The sequence below is a fragment of the Pinus tabuliformis genome, chromosome 9 (genome assembly GCF_031772625.1).
Source record: "Pinus tabuliformis cultivar Carrire ecotype Pingquan chromosome 9, CPIR1, whole genome shotgun sequence".
NCBI classification, from domain to species: Eukaryota; Viridiplantae; Streptophyta; class Pinopsida; order Pinales; family Pinaceae; genus Pinus; species Pinus tabuliformis.
In genome coordinates this window covers 77,616,324-77,628,784 of record NC_142307.1, presented here as the reverse complement: position 1 = coordinate 77,628,784, position 12,461 = coordinate 77,616,324, and the positions used below count along the sequence as shown (strand labels likewise).

At 42.4% G+C, this 12,461-nt stretch overlaps 1 pseudogene; it reads right to left on the bottom strand.

Moving 5' to 3' along the window:
* Nucleotides 1–7,585: 7,585 nt before the first annotated feature.
* LOC149147191 (D-cysteine desulfhydrase 1, mitochondrial pseudogene) lies at nucleotides 7,586–8,652 on the bottom strand (annotated as a pseudogene).
* Between the last annotated feature and the right edge of the window lie 3,809 nt (nucleotides 8,653–12,461).

Here is a 12,461-nt window from a genome sequence, read left to right as displayed (position 1 = left end):
ACACACCTGCGGCTTCTGAAGCGCCGCGTACTTTCACTGTGCGTACGCACCTGAACCTCTATGGCACTGCGTACCCACGCACTGCGCCTTCTTCTGCTCTGCGTACCCACGCACTTCTCCTTCTTCTGCTCTGCGTACCTACGCACTTGCACCGTTAATCACCTGCGTACCTCTGATTAGGGCCGAATTGGCAGTCCCCCAGTGTGCCACAGATAGTTAGATGCTCAGATCTGATCATGCGCTTGAGAGATCACCCTTCATAGATTCGCTTTCAACTTCACTTTTATATAGATCAAGCTTTTAAAACAATAACCCAATATTTCAGATCTTAAGATATTCAATTTGCAAAAGATACTTAGCCAAGTGATCTCCTTTTCTTTATATAGGCAAGCTCTTCCTAAAATCATGGATCAATACCATATATAACCAATGCAAGGGGCCCAAAAACATGGGGCTCAATAATAATAATAATATAAAACAATACCACGGGCCAAAACCATAGAATCAAGAACGGCGAGCTAAATACCACGGGCCAAACATAAGAAACCCCACGTGAACGCGCTTCTCTGCCTTGAAGTAAGTGAACTGGGGGTACGCACCTTCTGAACGGGTGACCTGCGTGTGTGGACGCAGTCCCTTCACGGCGTATCTGCGGGTACGCACCTTTTGAACTATTCTCCTGCGTACCTCTTAATTTCCAACATTTTGAGAGCCTGATCAGAGCATTGCCACTTGAGGGTGTTGCCATCAAGTACAACATCTGTATCATAGAGCCATACCAGAATCATAATGCCAACACTTGAAAGCATCATCCTTCCCACCAAAACTCAAACAAAACCCCTTGTACTCAATAACTAGCCTAAAATCATCATCAACAAAGCTAAATCCTAAAGAGAGAGCCCTCTCTGACTGCTGGTAGGCTAGGACCTGCAGTCCAAAGATTGGTTTGTGGTTACCTCGGCCGTATCCCTTTAAGGAGCTTTAGGGACAACCTGAGTGATAACATAATGGCGACTCCACTGGGGAAATCCTCAGTTAATTTCACAAATCAAGTTGGAAAGCTCCACTGGGGACAACAATGAATTTTCCAATTGCTGCATATTCCTTAAAACTACAGATGAAGCCTGAATGTCAGCCAGGAAGCCTTTGAAACTGTTCTTGCTTTGCATTTACAGGAGTAAACAAATGCTGCTTCAGTCAATCTTCATGCTAGTTTTAAGTTATAGATAGCTATTCCAAAATTTGATCAGTTCCTTGCTAATTCTAAAAACATTCACAGAAAATACCAAAACAAGTTCAGAATCTGGCTCCCAAAAGGAATTCACGTTATACAAGGTCAAATCCAGACCCAAACCCCCCAGCTATTTTTGAAAATCCCAATTTAATCCCAAGGAACCTCAGGAAGCTAGAGCAAAGAGAAGATTTTGTTGATTTTAGCCCTGATACAGTTCAACCAAGCTGTGTTCCAAACCCTGTCAAGGTTTTATTTTGTTCAACCCCCACTTCCCCTTGTTCATCATCCACCTCTCAAAGCACTCCTTCCACGCCTCCATTTAGTGCACATACTCCCATTACCGTTGTTGTTACAGTTGTTCCAGCTGTCCCTGTTGTTCCACTTATCCCTGTAAACATGGCTAATAGATATGCACCCCTTCAATTACCTGCTAATCCAGGGGCTATGCCTCAGGATTATCAAACTAAAATCACATATTTTGATGGAACTGGTTCTTGCATAGCCCTTCAGCATACAAAGAAGATGCAAGACTATTTTGAGAACTACGAGATAGATGACGATAGCATGAGAATGAAGATTTTCGTCCAAAGTTTGACAGGTGATGTCAGAACTTGGTTTAGAGCACTCACAGCCAATTCCATAGCAGACCCAGAAGCCTTATACCAGTCATTTATCAACAGATGGGAGAAAAAGAAAGACCCCTTGCACATATTATCTGAATATGACACCATCAAAAGAGGCCCTCAAGAATCTGTCTTGGACTATTGTACAAGATTTAATAATGTTTATAATGCAATACCACAGAACTTAAGACCTCCACCTGATCTCGCTTTGTATAAATTCCCTGATGGTTTTGACACTGACATGGCTTATCAGTTAAGGGAAAGAGCCCCTCAAACCCTTGCAGACATGCACAATGTTGCTGTTAGCGTAGAGGCAAATCTAATTGCCAAAAGAAACAGAGCTAGAACTTAGAGGAGAACCACCTTTAAAGAGGAACCCTCAGCCTTAGATCAAAAGCTGGATGCTATTATCAGTGGCATGCACAGGCTGGGAGACAGAGTAGAGAGTGTTGAGAGGAAATCATCATGGGAAGGACAACAACCTAATACGATAAGGAACCCAAATTTCTGGAAAACGCAGAATACAAATGCTGGTAGGTCTAGCCCAGACCATGATGTAAGGCCTCCTTTTCATGAAAATTATGCTGAAGCATCTACATCTAGTGAACAGACGGAAGACACTCACATGAACTTGGTGGATTTTAAGGTTGAGCAACAAATTTTACTAACTCAACAAGATCAAGATGATCATGACTTTAATCAATTTCTAACTAAATCTGGTGAGTCTTTTGATTTTAAACAAGGCTATGATACTGCTGTGTATGAGGTCCACAAACAATATAAGCTGAGGACAAGAACAATAGATGTACCCGAAAAGGTTAAACCAAATGATACCAAGCAGCCGAAGAAGATCAAAGAAAAGGTTGCCCTCATAGAAACTGCTGATAAAACAGTCCCTAATCCAAAGGATGTCACCATAGAGGATGTCACAGACATGCAGTCCTCTAATGATTAGCCTCTACCACCTTCTTCCTCGAAAGAGAATTTGAACAACGTTCCAAAAAGCCCTCCTAAAACTGAAAAACCGCAAGCAATTACTTCCCTTAACACTGATAAACAAGACCAAATTACTGATACTCCAATGGAAAAAGGGAAAGATGTAAGGCCTCCGAGTTACGATGCGACGGGCGACGGCGAGTTCTTGTGCACGAGGGCGCGGGCGGGCGCGCGCCCGCGCGGACGTGCAGAAATGCGACGAAACCTTGCACGACGATGCGACGATAACATGAACACTTATGCAACTAAGTGTTGAGCGTGAGCTTTATATAACGATTGGAAAGGAGACTTGTATTGAGGCAAGCTGGCTTGTAAACGATGCATATGGGCACGTATGATGGATGGTTTTGGGGTCGGCCATGGGGCTGCACACCCCATGTAAACCCATGTACATTGCATATATATAACACGTGAGGAGAGCTCATTTGGAACAACAAGACATTCGCTCATAACATCTTCACAAGGAGGACAAGAGGAGTGCGCAGTTTTGGTGAAGGAAAATGCACATATCTCATGCGCATTAGTCTTGGAGATTGCACAGGCTTGTACCTTAGTTGATGGTTGGCAAGGTGTGCCATGTATTGGGTGAATTCTGGTGTACGGTTCTTGGTGTAAGACTTGGCAAGGATTCTTGGTGGCTCGGGTGAGCACCGTCCTTTGTGCAAGAGATGCACAAGATGTTGTAAAAGGCAAGTTGCCTATCTATTGTAAAATTTGGTTAAGTGTGAGACTTGGTTCGGCCAAGACACACTTGTATTATAAACTGATATTCTTAATAAAATTGTCGGGCAGACTCACATTACGGGGAGTTGCCCCTCCCCTTTATACTTGTTGCAATTGTTGATGTTCTTGGTTAATTGCATGATGATAATGAATGAGTATGGGCTTCATTAAGTATAAAGGATAATTGCTTTTACTTAGTTGCGAAACACAAGCTAAGTATGTTAATGTGAAAGTAGGCGTAGTCCACGAATGTTAGTATTGGTGAAAAGAAAGCGTTCGGTGGTGCCGCACCTTGCTACAAGTGGTTGGAAGACTACCGCCGGTGTAGGGGCGTGACAGTTGGTATCATAGCTCGGTCTAGAGCTGGTGAGCAAGGTTTGCTCGTGAAGGTTTGAAGTTGATGACAGGTATTGAGACTTGAACAAGGTTCAAGTGTTGAAAGCATTTGAAGGTAGTTTCAAGACTCGGTTTGAGCAGGGTCGCTCGCGATAGTGGAAGCAGGTTTAGTAGAGGTGAAGCCTAGTGCTTGGACCAAGCTAAACGACAAGGCATGGCAAGTTTGGGAGAAGGTGAAAGGGAGCTCTTGCTTACCTTATACAGGTTGAAGCGGTTGAAAGAAGAGAATCCTCGGATTCGAGAGAAGCTTGCAGTCTTGGAAAGAAATGTTGAAGAAGAGCTTCTTCAACTTGGCTGGACAATGGAGCAAGATGAAGTTGCAGATTGTGCCATCAAGGAAGAGGAAGTCGTGATAGTTGAAGATGTTTCAGACATGACCATGATGGAGGATGAACTTGAGGATGATCAAGTTGGACCAGGATCGTGCAGTTTGCAGACATCGATGAATGAGGAAGAGCCTCATGATGATGAAGTAAGTATTGATACTTGTGTTTCATTTGGGCATTTGGTGGATGGACCGTATGCAGGAAGAGGCAAAGCTAGTTTGCCAATGCTAGGGAGGATCTTACCATGGATGACTATGATGGAACCTTGTATGGAGAAGCAAGGATTGTTGATGGTTGCTGGACTTGTTGGGGTTGTTTGTGACCTTATGGTGGAAGGTACAAAGACCCATGACAAGGGTGGAACTTGATGATCGTTGTGGATGAATGGGTCATACTTTAGCCACATGGCTAAGTGCCCGGCATGACTCATGGACAGATTGGAGGGCACACTCTTGGGTGGACTTCTCATGGCCGAGACCAAGAGATAGTCTTGGTGGAACCTTCAGTGGTGGAGCTATGATGGAAGGGACGCGTGATGATGATGATATGGTTGGGTGACCGAGTTCACTAGACCAAAGATTGTAAACTTGGATGAGGATGACCGATTGTTGTGATGAGTCTACTTGGTTGGACTACATGGGCAACTTAGTCATGGACATCAGGTTGGAGACATGAAGCATGGCAGTCTTACGCAGGGACATTATGTGGGAGCACTTGTAGAGGTGTCATGGACATCCAATGAGGAGTGCCAAGGCAGAGATGTTGTGCAAATGGATTTGCTGATGTGACATGGAGACTTATTGCTTATGAGTCGATGGAGAGGTTGTGCACTCTTGTACAACAAGGCCATGGACTTGGATGGAGTTGTGAGCAGATTATGGAGCATTCCTACTACATGGAGATGTTGGTTGGAGATGACTCAAGGAGCTTGTTATCACAAAATCGTGTACTAAGGGCTGCTACTTAGCAAGATCTCATGCAACTATTTCAAACCAGGCTTTAGACTAAGGCTTAGCCTCCTTAGTCAGAGAGGGCTCTCTCACAGATTTTTGATATGAATTAATAACAAGAAAAGATGGCTAACTCTTCAAACAGTACACGAAAATAAGCTGGTTGGAACAACAAAATAAGACTTCTTCCATTGGGCTCATGGAGTCAAACACCTTTGCAGTAAATTACCAACTACTCATTCATGGAAGTCAAGGCATATAATGTCTAAACACTCAAAACATTTCTCAAAGGAACCTCAACTCATAAACATACACAGGAAATCTGAGCACTAGGTGAATTCAGAGTGATTGCACATCTATGGAGCTGTAAAACAGAAAGGAAGAGACACAACCATATATATTCTGAGCATTTAAACACAAGATGAATCTTGAGAAGAAAAAGTAATATTTCTATTACTGTCAAAAGTCTTTTACATCAGTCAATATAAAAACTATGTTTTTTGTATAAATCTCCAACCCCTATTACATCAGAGTTTTCACTATATATAGGAAAACAAACTAAACTACTTTGAGTCTCCTCCTCCAGCATGAGGGGAGCTCGATGACCTATCATTAACTACCCTTATCTATTTTTAAACAAACTCATTAAATACATAAAGTATTGAGCTGTAATTACAAAGAGTCCTAATCATACTAAAACTCTAACTTCATCTCTCCTCGTATGCCTGATTCCTTTCTTGATCTTTGACAGCTGTCTTTTGTTGGTTAGGCTCAAGATGATTGAGCTACAGATGCAAGGAACGCTGACTTTGGATACCTGTAAGCGCTGATGGATCATTTATCATCAGGATCAAAACACCTATTTTTAATGTCCCTGTCTCCTACCATCCTCCGAAAATGTAGCAGCATGTTCCCAACTCTTTAATAACTCAAAGTATGGAACGCTGCTACCAAACACCATGTCTCCAGATGAGCTGTAGGCTGTATTGATGTACAAGTGTCTCTCTTCTAACATTCCCTGTCAAACTGTTTATTCTGCATTGAAAACATCACCTACAGCAGTTTCGTAGCGCGCTACGAAACTGCTGTGTGATTTAAAAAACACAGTCTTCCTCTAAACTCCTCACAAAATTGAATAGCTGCTGTTGCCATTCTTCAGTTTCACCTTTGCTATGCTGGGATTCAGAATCACATTCTCTGTATCCTTCATAAGGTTAGAGTGGGTTACCTTCTTTTCCTCATCAAAGATCACCTCAAGCTTAGGCCTAACATAATTATTGAGAACTGAAGCACACAAAATCGATGCCCTTTTTATATTTTTTATCTCTGTCTCATCCTCCTGACTGACCTTAACAAACTGTAGTCCCTCAACCAACTCAATTTCCTTAATCTGTAGCTCTTTTTCTAAGAAGCCATTAATACTCTTTAACATCTTCTGTGTCATCTTATCTTCTAAAATAGAAACCAACAACTGCCGCAAATCAGAGCATGTGCTTTGCTCTAATGATTCATGTGTTTTTAGAACCTTGCAGTGCAAGGCCTTTAACCTTTTTCTCTCTGTACCATCGACGACAATGATTGCAGATTTGAAATGTTTCTGCAGAGTATCTCTGGATTCTGTGTCAGATGCATTTTCTAATCTTTCCTTCCAAAAAGGAAATAGATCACACTTTATGGAACAAACAGGGCACAAAAATTCACAATCAATGTTTCGCTCCTTTACAACTCCTCCAATTTTTCCTTAATGGTACATTCTAAATGGAAAATATGATAACAGGAACACTTTATATAGTTCCATGTTTCATTTGGCTGAATAGATACATTACAGATATAGCACATGCAACCTGGACAAAAATTCATATTTAAAGAACAAGATTTGCAATTACAAGGGCCAGTTGCGACTGCCACCCTGCGTTTTACACTGTTGTTAACCTTAATGTCATCGAGGCATTCATTGTCCAAGCAATTACCCCTACCTTGTTCACAATCTCCAATATCAACACTAAGTGTTAGATCAACCAGATCACCATTGTTAACATGCTGAGGAGTAACTGTTGTGTCTGTAACTGTTTGATCAAGTATACCCACTGATTCATGATTTGAAAGATCCTTGTATTTTCTATCTGCTTTATTGTACATATTTCCACAAGAATGCCTCCTTTCACTTATGTTGGCAAGCAATTTCTCTTTAGATACTCTTTTCATATCAGGAGTCCAAAACAATAATTCAGCATTCTGCTTTTCTGCTACCATCGTACTTGAATAAGGTATAAGACACCCTCCCATCTTAGGAGAGTCAATGCTGATAGCAACTTGTCTTTCAAACCCATTTTGTTTTCATAACTCATTGCCAACAAAAGAGGTTAACGCATCTTTAATTGTCAGATAGTCCCTGCACTCTTTACAAGGCATATTCCTGTAACATGAACCTTCACATTGTCCAACAATGTTCAAAGATTCTGTGATGCCAGCAACTTTAAGTTTAGGGCTCGTTTTAGGTACCAAATGAACATTGGCGTGGTTATCAGCATACTGACCTCCAACAGATGGACCAACTGCACATAAATCTTTTCGAGCTTCTGATTTGCTTTGGCCTGTGAGAGATTGATCACGTACACTAGTATCACTTACAAACTTTTCAACAACAAAGCGAATCCGATGCTCTTCCAGCAAGCACCAGAAGTGCTTGTATTTGCAATACCATTTGGTACAAAGTCTAATAAGTTGCCTCCTTCCCAGCGCTAACGGTGCTTCTTCATTTCTCACTAGTAAGACAAGAGAGATACTGCCAATTTGTGCATACTCCTCCTTGGACACAAGCTCTATGTTCGCACCAACCATCCGCTCCACAAGAAGATTCCCAGTCAAGCCAGGATCTTCATCGACTTGTGCCTTGGTAGTTCGTAATATGAGATAGCGGTCAAGATTCAAGTATCGAGCTGCCACTGCAGTAGCACGACAGTGGTTACTTTGAATGCCTCCTATTGTGATAACACAATCTGCACCTTGCGCCTTTGCATCAGCCATTAAAAATTCTAGCTTCCGCACCTTGTTCCCACTAAGTTGCATACCTGATAAGTCATCACGCTTTATCCAGACTTCAATGTTTGATGGTAAGCCCAGAAGATTCCATCGATGAATTGGTATAGGGAGATGTCCGAGAGAATAGAAATGGGACGGAATCGGATGAAGCTCTGTCGCCCAAGAGGTAGGTGTGTATGAAACTTTGCTCAGAAAGGCTTCAGAACTGCCTTCTCCTTCCACTCGCTCTGCACGAAGCCCGTGAGCCATTGTTGTCTTCGCTCTGATACTCTTGCCTTTCACCTGTAATTTACTGTAGCACCATGGAGATGTAAAACCAATCCAATGGCAGCCACTGCTAAAGCCAAAATGTTTGCAATCGGGAGTCATCCTAATCCTATATGAAATTAACAATGCCGAACCCCTTTTCTGGCAAAGAAAAACAAATGTCAACCAGGTGTCTATGTTCTCTGTCGGTGGAGGAACTAATGCACGAAAAGCTGGTAATGTTTATCAAATCTCAACATCTCGTTTGGTTCCTTGTATTCGGTCAATACACAAAGATTAGAACATGAGGCGCATACTTAAATGCAAATACATTTCATTTGTCAAAAACTCATCACTGGCACGAACATGATCCCACAACCATGAATTCCCAATGTACTTGGAGATGATATATGCACCACCACTTAGTCGATAACCAGCTTCATATATATTTGCTACTTTTCCAACATAATTAACCTGAGTTGGGATCAGAAGGACTTCATTGACTTGAGAAAAGCGATTGTCCCAAGAAAGGATCTTCAAGGTATTAGTCTCAGGGAGAGCACTGAGCAAATCTGTATTGCTACAAACGAGCTTAATACACTTCTTCCTTGAAAACACTGTCACTGCTCTCATCTGCATTTCTGGAGGGAAGCAAAACTCTGTACAATAGGCATGCTAGGATTTGGGCCTCCACTGAAAACTCGAACAAATCCCCAATTTCGTAGCACGCTACGAAACCACCTAAACAGGTAGCGCTGCGAAACTGCTAAAAAAGAATTCATGCGCTGCGAAAACACCCTGTCTTTAAGCTAGGCTAAAAAATTTTGGCAACAGAATTTTCAGTGATAACAGAGCTCATGATGACATGAGGTTGTGACTTTTAGGGACTTCATACATGGTGGACTTAGAGGATTTGATGCATTGAGGAGCTGAGGTCAGGAGACTTTGATGCAGTATGGGATGCATACTTTCAAAGTATTTGTATGGGCATGGCTTGGAAGAGTGACTTGATGTGGAGGATAGATATGAGACACTTTGGAGTGATGGAGTTACAACGATGATGTTGATGCCTTGGTGGCTGCACTTGGGCATGGGTTGAGCTGAGACTCAACTACTTTGACACATGGACAAGTGAGACAAGTGCATACATGTTTCTATGGCAGACTTGAGGGATGACACATTGTATATATGATGAAGGATTGCTTCATGGACCTAGATGTGGCACATCGAGAGTCGGTTTGAGGAGATGATCTCTTCATATGGAGGAGACACACACACACATGATGATGTTGGGATAGATGTGGCTGATTTCATGTAGCACATCGACACCAAACATCATGGACAACATGTTGCAGATGAGGTGGATGGAGTTCCATGGACCTGAGCATAGATTATGGAGATAGATTCTTGATGAGTCAAGGATGTGGCAGAATGTTTTGAGAAACGACTGATGGTGGCATGAGGATGTTCACTCTCATGGTTTGAGCGTGGCAGTTGGACTGGCCATCCGACTAGTTCAAACATGGGATCGCGAAGTGTACAGAGGGCATTATGTTGGAGTATCATGGCAGCAGTTCACATGAGGACACATGATGAAGACAGGAGGTCAGTAATCATGGATCGAGATGACATCTGATGGAGTGCATACCGTGGAGGTACATACCTTGGTATGGTGAGCTTGGTGGTAGTTGGTCACTAAGTCGAAGCATGATGGAGACGAGGCTCTACATATGTTGCAAGGATGTTTGCTTTGTGTGGAGGAGTCAACATCGTGGATGATGATGATCTTGGTGTATGGCTACCGGGATGGTATGTTGTCGAGGATGACAACGATTTCAGGTGGAGGAGGATGTAAGGCCTCCAAGTTATGATGCGACGGGCGACGGCGAGTTCTTGTGCACGAGGGTGCGGGTAGGCTCGCGTGCGCGCGGACGGGTAGAAATGCGACGAAACCTTGCACGACGATGCGACGATAACATGAACACTTATGCGACTAAGTGTTGAGCGTGAGCTTTATATAACGATTGGAAAGGAGACTTGTATTGAGGCAAGCCGACTTGTAAACGATGCATATGGGCACGTATGATGGATGGTTTTGGGGTCGGCCATGGGGCTGCACACCCCATGTAAACCCATGTACATTGCATATATATAACACGTGAGGAGAGCTCATTTGGAACAACAAGACATTCGCTCATAACATCTTCGCAAGGAGGACAAGAGGAGTGCGCAGTTTTGGTGAAGGAAAATGCGCATATCTCATGCACATTAGTCTTGGAGATTGTGCAGGCTTGTACCTTAGTTGATGGTTGGCAAGGTGTGCCATGTATTGGGTGAATTCTGGTGTACGGTTCTTGGTGTAAGACTTGGCAAGGATTCTTGGTGGCTCGGGTGAGCACCGTCCTTTGTGCAAGAGATGCACAAGATGTTGTAAAAGGCAGGTTGCCTATCTATTGTAAAATTTGGTTAAGTGTGAGACTTGGTTCAGCCAAGACACACTTGTATTGTAAACTGATATTCTTAATAAAATTGTCAGGCAGACTCACATTACGGGGAGTTGCCCCTCTGCCTCTCAAAATACTAAAACCCAATCTGAAAAATCATTTGACTTAGAGGCAGAAATAGGTAAACTGAAGATATCCATCCCTTTATCTGAACTTGCCAAACATGATGTGTATAGGCAACAAATTCAAAGATCACTTCAAATGCCAGAAGTTAAGGATGATGTGAATTTTCTTGACAACCAACCTGAACTGTTGTTCGGTCCAGAAGTTAATGGAAAATCAACATATGGATCTATCTTACCCTTCTATGTCAGTTTGCACATACATGACAAAGCTTTGCACAATTCTATGTTTGACTCAGGTGCCTCACACAATGCCCAAAGCTGTAATGGAGAAGCTAAACCTTGATATTGCAAGACCCTACAAAGATCTATTCTCCTTTGACTCAAGTCAAGTCAAGTGTTTAGGCCTCATCAAAGACTTGTGTGTCTCCTTAGTCCAATACCCAAACAAGACAATCCTCATGGATGTGGTGGTTGCTGACATTCCACCAAAGTATGGCATGCTATTGTCAAGATCTTGGGGAGAAAAACTCCAAGGATCCCTCCAACTAGACCTCTCTTATGCCACTATATCTGTCTTTGGGCAACCAAAGAGACTGCATAGAGAAACACTGATGAAGTATGTGGTAACTAGTGAGGACAAGCCCCAAAATTTTCCTATTCACTCAATCCATTATGATATGGATTCTTTTATTTTATTTAATGATAAAACAAGTCCTCCCACAGATGACAAGCCGTTGGCTTTAGAACTGGACACACACATCAATGAAGAATCGGTTGCCCATACTGATAAAACTGTCGAAACAATTAAGGCAACCAGCATACAAGAAGAACCTCCCCAAACAGAAAATTCAAATCTGCCCACTGCAAAAATGACTGAAACTCTTGATACTAACCACAAGCAAGAAATCACATGGTATTTAGAGTTTGATGGCTCTGTTAACAAGTTAGGAGCAGGGGCAAGTGTCTGGATTCACAATACACATAACAATCATGCAGAAGGCCATGCCTACAGATTGAATTTCAAATGTACCAATAACATGGCAGAGTATGAGGCTCTCCTTTTAGGCCTTAAACTGCTCAAAGCTCTAGGAGCTGTAAAAGTGTCCATTCTAGGTGACTCTGATTTAATCATACAACAAATGAAAGGCAACTTTGTCACTAATGACAATAGAATGAGGGCCTATAGGACTGCTGCCACTAATATACTCAATGCATTCACTGAATCCAAGCTTGCCAAGATTTCAAGAGATCATAACATTCATGCACACAGCCTAGCCACTTTTGCTAGTACATGCAAGCTTCCCTTTGAGCCAAACCACCATTTCACCGCTGAGATAAAACATAGGCCTGCTGTCC